At 40.0% G+C, this 9027-nt stretch overlaps 1 non-coding gene across 1 annotated transcript; it reads right to left on the minus strand.

Moving 5' to 3' along the window:
• Window positions 1-5233: 5233 nt before the first annotated feature.
• Window positions 5234-5397, minus strand: LOC139031769 (U1 spliceosomal RNA). The gene has a single exon (XR_011484269.1). It is a non-coding gene; the product is annotated as a U1 spliceosomal RNA (small nuclear RNA).
• Between the last annotated feature and the right edge of the window lie 3630 nt (window positions 5398-9027).

A 9027-nucleotide genomic window follows, 5' to 3' on the forward strand; every position in this document is an offset into this window, starting at 1 on the left:
AGAATTGCTCAAAAATATTGTTGGTTTGCTTTTGTGTTCAATGAATTCATTGGTTCAATAGATTGATATTTAAATATATATTTATATATAACTGAATCACTGTGCTATACAGTAGCAATTAACACATTGTAAATCAATTATACTTCAACAAAATGTTTTTTTTAATATATATGTTTAATATTGATGATTATGTGTTAGACACAAGAATACATCAGGGACCCAAACAATGTCCTTCATCTTAAGAAATATACATCAAAATAAATAAAAATTAAAAAAAAGAAATATACATCCAGGAGACAGAGACAATTAGAAACAAGTTTACAATGATGTCGATAATAAGTACTATAAATTAAATTGATCAAGCTAGAGGCAGGAGAAAAAGATAGTATTATTTTAGAAAGGCCAAGGGTCTATGATGAGAGGAAACAAGAAGACAAAAGTATAACAGAGAAGTGATTGGCCAAAAAAATGGGGGGTGGGGGGGACTTTCCAGACAAGAAAAAAGCAAAGACCTTGAAATGAGAGGTCACTGTATTTCAGAACAAGGAGGGGAATGAGGAGTGAGAAGAGTTGTTATTTGAGGAACCAGCAACTGTAGCACAAAGAGGCATGAGTTAAAATGGATGCTCCCTGCCTGCACACCACCTCCTAGGAAAGACGGGATATTTGCTAAGAAAGAAAGAGAGAGAGGAAGGAAAGAAGGGAGGCAGAAAGGAAGGAAGGAAGGAAGAGAGACAGAAAGGGAGAAAGAGAAAGAGGGAGGAAAGGAGAGAGGGAAGGAGCAAGGAAAAGAAGGAAAGAAAAATTAGCTTGCCCTCATGAATCAATGATTACTTAAATGAACCTGAAATTTTTGAATTAAATTTCACAGTCTTTACCTGCCAACTCTTTTATTTTTCTAAACTTTTTTATTAAGGAACGTTTCAAACACACAAAAATAGAAGGAGTAGTGTAAAAAATTCTCATGAATCCATTAATTAGCTTCAAAAATAATCAACACAACACCAATTTCATCTCATCGGTATCATTCTCTTGTCCCTTCTCCATTTTTGCATACAGTAGGTGCTTGTTGGTTATTTAAATATAGCAGTGTGTACATATCAATGGCTTCTTTGGTGGCTCAGCAGTAAAGAATTCACCTGAGATAGAGAAACTATAGGAGATGCGGGTGCAATCTTTGGGTTGGGAAAATCCCTTGGAGGAAACCATGGCAACCCACTGCAGTACTATTGCCTGGAGAATCCCATGGACAGAGGAGCCCGGCAGGCTACAGGACACAGGGTCTCAAAGGCTGAAGTGACTTCGCATGCATGCATGCACGTACATGTCAATCCCAAATTCTCTATCCCTCCCCCTTACCCTTCCACCCTAGCAACCATAAACTCATTCTCTATGTAACCATAAACTCATTCTCTATGCAACCATAAACCCATTCTCTATGTAACCATAAACTCATTTGCCATCTGCCTCTGCGGAGATTGAATCCTGTGCTGCTGCAGCTCTTGGCCTTCAACACTCTCTGAGGGAGTTCAGGGTGGACTGAGGCACTCTGTGCTCCAGGGAATCTGAAGGGACAGATCTTTAGATAGGTATTTTTAGAAAAGTGAAAGTGAATGCGCCCCTCTCGTGGCCATCTGGATGAGCGCAGAAACATTTCCAATATTTCCATGGAATATCAATTCTCCAGGCCAGAATAGTGGAGTGGGTAGCCTTTCCCTTCTCCAGGGGAACTTTCCAACCCAGGGGTCAAACCCAGGTCTCCCACATTGCAGGCAGATTCTTTACCAGCTGAGCCACAAGGAAAGTCCAAGAATACTGGAGTGGGTAACCTAGCCCTTCTCCAGTGCATCTTCCTGATCCAGGAGTCGAACCGGGGTCTCCTGCATTGCAGGCAGATTCTTTACCAATTAAGTTATCAGGGAAGCCCTCATTTTCAGAAAATGATTCCATTATCCCAAACCTTGCATCTACTCATATTTAGAAAATCACTAAATCTCTCCTGACTAGCAGAAAACATCCTGTAAACACTTGATTGCATTAAACTCCACCTTCACTGAAATGTTATATACTGACCTTCTCCATCTGCCTCTTTGGAGCAGTCTCGCAGGTCTCTGAGAGCTATCTGAGGTGCTGCTTCCTGGGCCGCAGTCCTCATTTTGTCCCCAAATAAAACTTAACTCACAACTCTCAAGTTATGCATCTTTTTAGTTGACAGTTACAGTGACTGACCAAATGAGCCGAAGTGGACTTCCTTCATCTGAACTCCACGAGGAACCAGAGCTTTGGTACCAGCAAATGAGTCCCTTCTGCCTCTGTCTTCTCTGGGAGTACAGATGAATTTGGCTAAGTCTCTCCTGGTTCTCAAATCTCCCATCTTAGTTGACATTCTGAGTTTTATGTGGTGGTGGAGCAGGTTACCTGTCCCCTCCCAGTTGGGAAAATACTGGGGGTGGGGGTGGGACAGATGAAATATCCAGGGCATACCCACTCATGGTCTAGGCAATGAGTGGGGCTCAGTTGAAAGACACCAAGAAATTCCCATCCAGTCAAAAGATACGGGGGTGGGGGGTGTGGCTTAAAAATGCCAGGGGAATTACCCACCCAGTGGAAAGATACAGGAGGGGGTGTCAATTGAAAAACATTGAGAAATACCCAGGGCTTGGCTGAAAGACACCAAGGTCACTTAGTTGTAGGGAACTGAGTGGTCTTGACTGAGTGGTTAAGTAAGAGGCTGATCTGACACTTTTCCTCAGTTTGGCTGCCTTTATAGAATTTGTTGGCATAAAAGTGAGGAGAATATATGACAGCTTTGCTCCAAAGAAAAGGAACAAGAGTCCTTGCAGTCGGTTTCAGTTTCCTCAGGTGACTGAGAAATTTATAGGAGTGGTGGAGGGCTAGTCCTCATGCCATGCAGTTGTCCCATAGGAGAAACCCACTCATTAATTAAAACACTTGCTCACCTAGGGGTCACTATAAGAACTGGCCATACAGTGACCTGAGCACGCACACTGCTCTTAGACTGCTGGAGGGAGAATCTGAGGCCCGTAAGAGGAGCTGAAATGACTCTGGAGTAACTCCTGGAGAAGTTAAGCTCATAAGCAGCACACAGGCCCACCATACAATTTCACTAGTAATTTTTATCTCTGAAAATTCAACTTAAAATGGGCAACAAAATCTCAAAAAACAGAATCAGAGGAGTATCAAAAAGCCAACCTCTGACTGACACTCCAGCCAGATTCATATACAATACATATGGAGCTCATACTTGCAAGTATCTAATTAATTGGAGAAAATATACTAAAGAAGATCTCAATAAAAATGTCCAAATTGGGTTTCTTTTGATATTACAAAATTTACATTTTTGCATACACAGTTAGCAAAAGCCATAAGATCAACCAGAGTGAATGGAACAGCTGCTTTGGTATGTAGGAGATTCTAAAAGAGAAAATGATAAAGTAACTTCTTTGCAGGTAACCAACAAGAAATTGCTTAAAAGTGTATCAGAACTAAGTTTGGAGCCACAAGCATTGACTCTACCAGGTCGCAGTTCTAGGATGCCTGAGGAAGGCACGTTTGGCTTTTATGCCATTTGGCTTTTGATTTCTGGGCATTACTTTGACTTTTGTTTTATTTGGAGTTTCAACAGCTGGTGAGTTTCTGGTTTTGTTGGTTTGATTTGAGTATGCAGACATTTGGTACAAACTGTGCAAGCTAAAATGTAAAGTGCTTCCTTTAAGGTTCCACATCCCACCTGGGAATCCCTTGGAAAAAAATTTTAAATGACTGGTCAACATATAGCTCTATCCGGTGACAAAGAAAAAATATTAGATCTGTATTGAGATAGGATGGGAAGATGGCTTGAAGCCCCCTGTTGTCCAGGAACTTGTCTCACCCCTCTAGGCAGTCCCCCTCAGGTGTCCTTCAGGCACTCAGAACAAACACAATTATTTTTATAACTAGAATCTACTCTGCATGTCCAACTCTTTGCCACCCTACGGACCACAACACGTCAGGCTTCCCTGTCCATCACCAACTCCCAGAGATTACTCAAACTCTTGTCAATCTCAAACTTGAGCTGGTGATGCCATCCAACCATCTCAGCCTCTGCTGTCCCCTTCTTCTCCCCCCTTCAATCTTTCCCAGCATCAGGGTCTTTTCTAATGAGTCAGTTTATTGCATCAGGTGGCCAAAGTACTGGAGCTTCAGCTTCAGCATCAGTCCTTCCAATGAATATTCAGGACTGATTTCCTTTAAAATTGACTGGTTTGATCTCCTTGCAGGCCAAGGGACTCTCAAGAGTCTTCTCCAACACCACAGTTCAAAAGCATTAATTCTTTGGCACTCAGCTTTCTTTATAGTCCAGATCTCACATCCATAGATGACTACTGGAAAAGCCATAGCTTTGACTAGATGGACCTTTGTTGGCAAAGTAATGTCTCTGCCTTTTAATATGCTGCCTAGGTTGGTCATAGCTTTTCTTCCAAGGAGCAAGTGTCTTCTAATTTCATGGCTGCTGTCACCATCTGCATTGACTAAGAGGCTGACCTGAACTGAACTGCCTCCCTTGCTTCCTCAGGAATGAACAAGACTATGACTGAGTCAGAGTGGAACGAGGGCTCAAGCAAGTAAAAATGGCATAGTTTCTCTATCACTTATAAGTTGCCTTTTCTTTTTTTTTTTTAGTTGCCTTTTCTTAATTTAATATTGTTTGTTAATTTAAATTTTCCTTTGACTGTTTTCCTGACCTCTGATTAAGTTGATTTTAACAATTTTTGCTTGATCTTTCAGTGTTTCTGTGAAGGGATAGCTCCTTGGAGTTACCTACTCCACTATTTTAGTTGATGGTCATTCTTAACACATTAGTTTTTGCACTATATGTTAATCTATTTTTACTTTTTTACTGAGTTCTGGAAGACTTACTCAAGCTGGTAAAATATATGTAAAGTAAGAGGAGAAGGAGGCGATAGGGAATGAGATGTGTGGATGGCATCGCTGACTCAATGGACATCAGTTTGAGCAAATTCAGGGAGATAGTGAAGGACAGGGAAGCCTGGTGTACTGCAGTTCATGGAGTTGAGAGGAGTCAGACATGAGTTAGTGACTGAACAACAACAACAAATCTCTACATATCTACTGATAGATACATCTTATGTACATATCTAGACCTAGATTTTGGCATTTTTATTTCACTTTCAATCTTATGTTTACCCTCTCCATCATTTTATTTTAATACCAGGGGAAAGTATGAACACAGTTCCCCACTACCACAAATTATGCAGTTGAGTTTCCCACATTTGGGGAAATCACAGTAGTCAGCACATCTGAAATACAATGGATTAGCCTTGCTCTGGGAAAACCATGTTTTTGATTATGGTTTCTCCCCTGTCAGGTAAGAATATCCATTGGGTTTTAATTTGGTCATCTATTTCTTACTTGGTCAACCTTTCCAGCTCTCAGATTTCTCATGTTTTGCTAGATATAGTGATTCATGGAGTCCACATGAGAGCAGCAAGTTAAATATCTTCTAAAGACTTCTCTTGTGATTGTGCCATATTAAGGACTGCCTCCTGGTTTTGAACAAGATAAATTTTTCTCACTCCAAATTCATTCTCAAAGTAGGGTTGCAGGAAAGGGACTCCTTTCAGGGCCCGAGAGTGGGCTCTTGTCTAACACTTGGATATGAATTGTCCAAGGAGACATGCATGCTGGCAAACTGGAAATTTTGAGAACTGGGAATTGGAAAGGGGCACCCAAGAGGAGAGCAGTAGGGTAAGGGAACCCAGGAGAACTGCATCCCCAGTGTCCAATTTTATGGTGATGGAGTTAGTTTCCTGGTTGTCTCTGGCCAATCATCTTGCTTGGCCCATAGTCTGACTCAGGATCCTTCCTGCTGGCACATGCATTTTTTAGCCAAGATATATTCCAGAAGAATAATTCTGGGAGGCTGCTCATCTCCTCTTCTTCTGGCCTCTCCCATAGTTATGGCAGCAACTCTGTGTTCCTTATCTATCTGGACCTCCTGAGGTGAGGCGCTCAGGCAAGTGGTCATTATCCTATCTAAACAAGGCATGTGGTTTCATTTGATCGTTCCCTAACAATAGTTTGTAAACTTTTTTCCAAGAAAGCAATGCTGCATTCTCCTGTAAGCCTTTCCCCGCCCCTCCCCCACCCCCAGTTTTAAGCATCAGTTTCTTTTCCTAGGTCTCAAAGATATCTTATTATAGAAGTGAAAGATTTTCATGAGTCCATCACCAAAAGCTATTTATAATGAAAGTCTATAAACCTTTAATTATTTTAATGCTATTTATTATGTCTCTTGATTTTCCTGATATTAGTTAGGAATTTATTTTTCTCTAAGATACTAGATATAGCTTATTATAATCATTCAGTTCAGTTCAGTCGCTCAGTCATGTCCGACTCTTTGCCACCCCATGAATCGCAGCACGCCAGGCCTCCCCGTCCATCACCAACTCCCGGAATCCACTCAAACTCATGCCCATCGAGTTGGTGATGCCATCCAGCCATCTCATCCTCCGTCATCCCCTTCTCCTACTGCCCCCAATCCCTCTCAGCATCAGGGTCTTTTCCAATGAATCAACTCTTCGCATGAGATGGCCAAAGTATGGGAGTTTCAGCTTCAGCATCAGTCCTTCCAATGAACACCCAGGACTGATCTGCTTTAGGATGGACTGGTTGGATCTCCTTGCAATTCAAGGGACTCTCAAGGGTCTTCTCCAACACCACAGTTCAAAAGCATCAATTTTTCAGCGCTCAGCCTTCTTCACAGTCCAACTCTCACATCCATACGTGACCACTGGAAAAACCATAGCCTTGACCAGATGGACCTTTGTTGGCAAAGTAATGTCTCTGCTTTTTAATATGCTATCTAGTTTGGTCATAACTTTCCTTCCAAGGAGTAAGTGTCTTTTAATTTCATGGCTGCAGTCACCATTTGCAGTGATTTTTGAGCCAAAAAAAGTAAAATCTGACACTGTTTCTACTGTCTCCCCATCTATTTCCCATTATAATCATTTGGATTCCACTATATTACTTTAATCAAGCAATTAGAATGAGAGAGAACCCTTATCCATCTCTATCTGTATGTATATCAGCATAATTTTCTGAACTCTGAAGCATGAGGAATTACTGAAAAGTAGACAGAGGCAGCATTTCTAGAAGCACTGCAACTGCATGGTGAATATGGGAAGGGATAAAAAGAACTCCCAAATACCCAAAGAGGAGAAGGTAGAGCCTACAGAAATACCGATTTTCAGAGAATAGACTGAACCCAAAGTTTATTTGTTCCACTCTCCTTCCTCCAAATAGAAAATATGCAAGTTCCTCTTAAAAAAAATTAATGAAATAATAATTTGAAAGAAATTCTACACAAATTGGAGATTTTTCATATTCTTTAGTAAGTTGTTCAAGTGTTTCATAATGTTTGGAGACTGAAATCTAAGTATTATTCCCTCATGCTGCTGACACACACACACATACACACATTTTCAAAAATACATCACACAGTATTTTATTTTTTTATGCATGCTGTGAATCATTGGAAGATTTTAATGTCCCTATCAGTAAATTAAGAGAATTAATGTGAAATCCTGAGGCTATAGTGACAATGTTGTAATTGTCCTTGGTGACTTTTAGATTTATGTCAAAAAGGCACAAGGTCAACTAAAATTCCAATTAAAACAAAGTGGAATAAAGTTCTGTACAAAAGACCAATTTCATTAAATGCCAGCAGTAAATATGTATTTCTTTCAAGAGTGAGGCTTCTGGACTTCATGAAGAGAACTGTTTCTTTCTCTCACTCTCTCTCTCTTTTTTGCCTCCTGAATAAACAAGGCAATTTTTGACATGAAATAGATTTAGCTCATTCCAAATCTGAATTCTAAGATGTCTTGGGAAATTTTAAAGCTTCCTCAGCTATTATTTTTTCCATTGATTTTTATTATTTTACAATCAATGTAATCAGTTATTAAAAACAATCAATACTGCTTTATTTTACACAGATATTATCAATGTCTTTGTCACCATTTCTTATGCAACAGAGTCCTTTTTTTAATATTCCATTAGTGAGCTCTTTGGTGATAAAATTTCTCAGTTTTTATTTGTCTGAAAATTATTTTTGTTAAGGTAATAGGTTATCAATTGTGTTATCTCAATCTGTTGAAGATATGCTACTACCTCTGGCTTCTCTCATCACTGTTGTTTCTCAGTTATTATGACAAGCAAGTTTCTTTGACAGAGTTCTAATTTTATTTCCCAGATGCCTGATTTAAATATTGTTTAGAGCACTGGTTCCCAAATTTTGCTGCACATTAGTATCACCTAGCGAAATTTTATAAATCCTGATGGCCCTGATTGCACCTCATACTAATTTAATCAGAGTATCTACAGGTGGAAGCAAGGTATCAGAAGTTATTAAATATTGCCAGGTGAGTACAATGTACAACTAAGTATGAGAACCACTGGTTTAGAATTTTTGTACATCAGTTTAAATAGAAATCACTTCACATGTTATCACAGATTCCTGGTTCCCTCTCCCAGTCTGATTCAGTCTGTCAGACATGGGGCACTCCTGGTGATTTAGGTGTGAGTGAGCCATGCATGCAATAAAGAAATACTCTTATCGAACAAAGATCTACTCAATAAGTGATTCTTGGAATCACAGCATCAGAATTACCGGTGAGCTTGTTAGAAATGCAAATAATTAGGTCCTATTGACATCTACTGGGTGAGAATCAATGAACCTGAGGAACCTGTTTTCTTTTTCAAACTTTCCAATTGATTCTTATGCACATTTAATCTGAGAACCACTGATGTAAAGCATATGAAACCTAAGTATGTGACTACTAATCAGAACCACCTATCAAGCCACTATACTAGACTTCTTCAGTTCAGTTCAGTTCAGTCGCTCAGTCGTGTCCAACTCTTTGCGACCCCATGAATCGCAGCACACCAGGCCTCCCTGTCCATCACAAACTCCTGAAGTTTACTCAAACTCATGCCCATCGAGTC

This window comes from Odocoileus virginianus, chromosome 2, assembly GCF_023699985.2.
Source record: "Odocoileus virginianus isolate 20LAN1187 ecotype Illinois chromosome 2, Ovbor_1.2, whole genome shotgun sequence".
Taxonomy (NCBI): domain Eukaryota; kingdom Metazoa; phylum Chordata; class Mammalia; order Artiodactyla; family Cervidae; genus Odocoileus; species Odocoileus virginianus.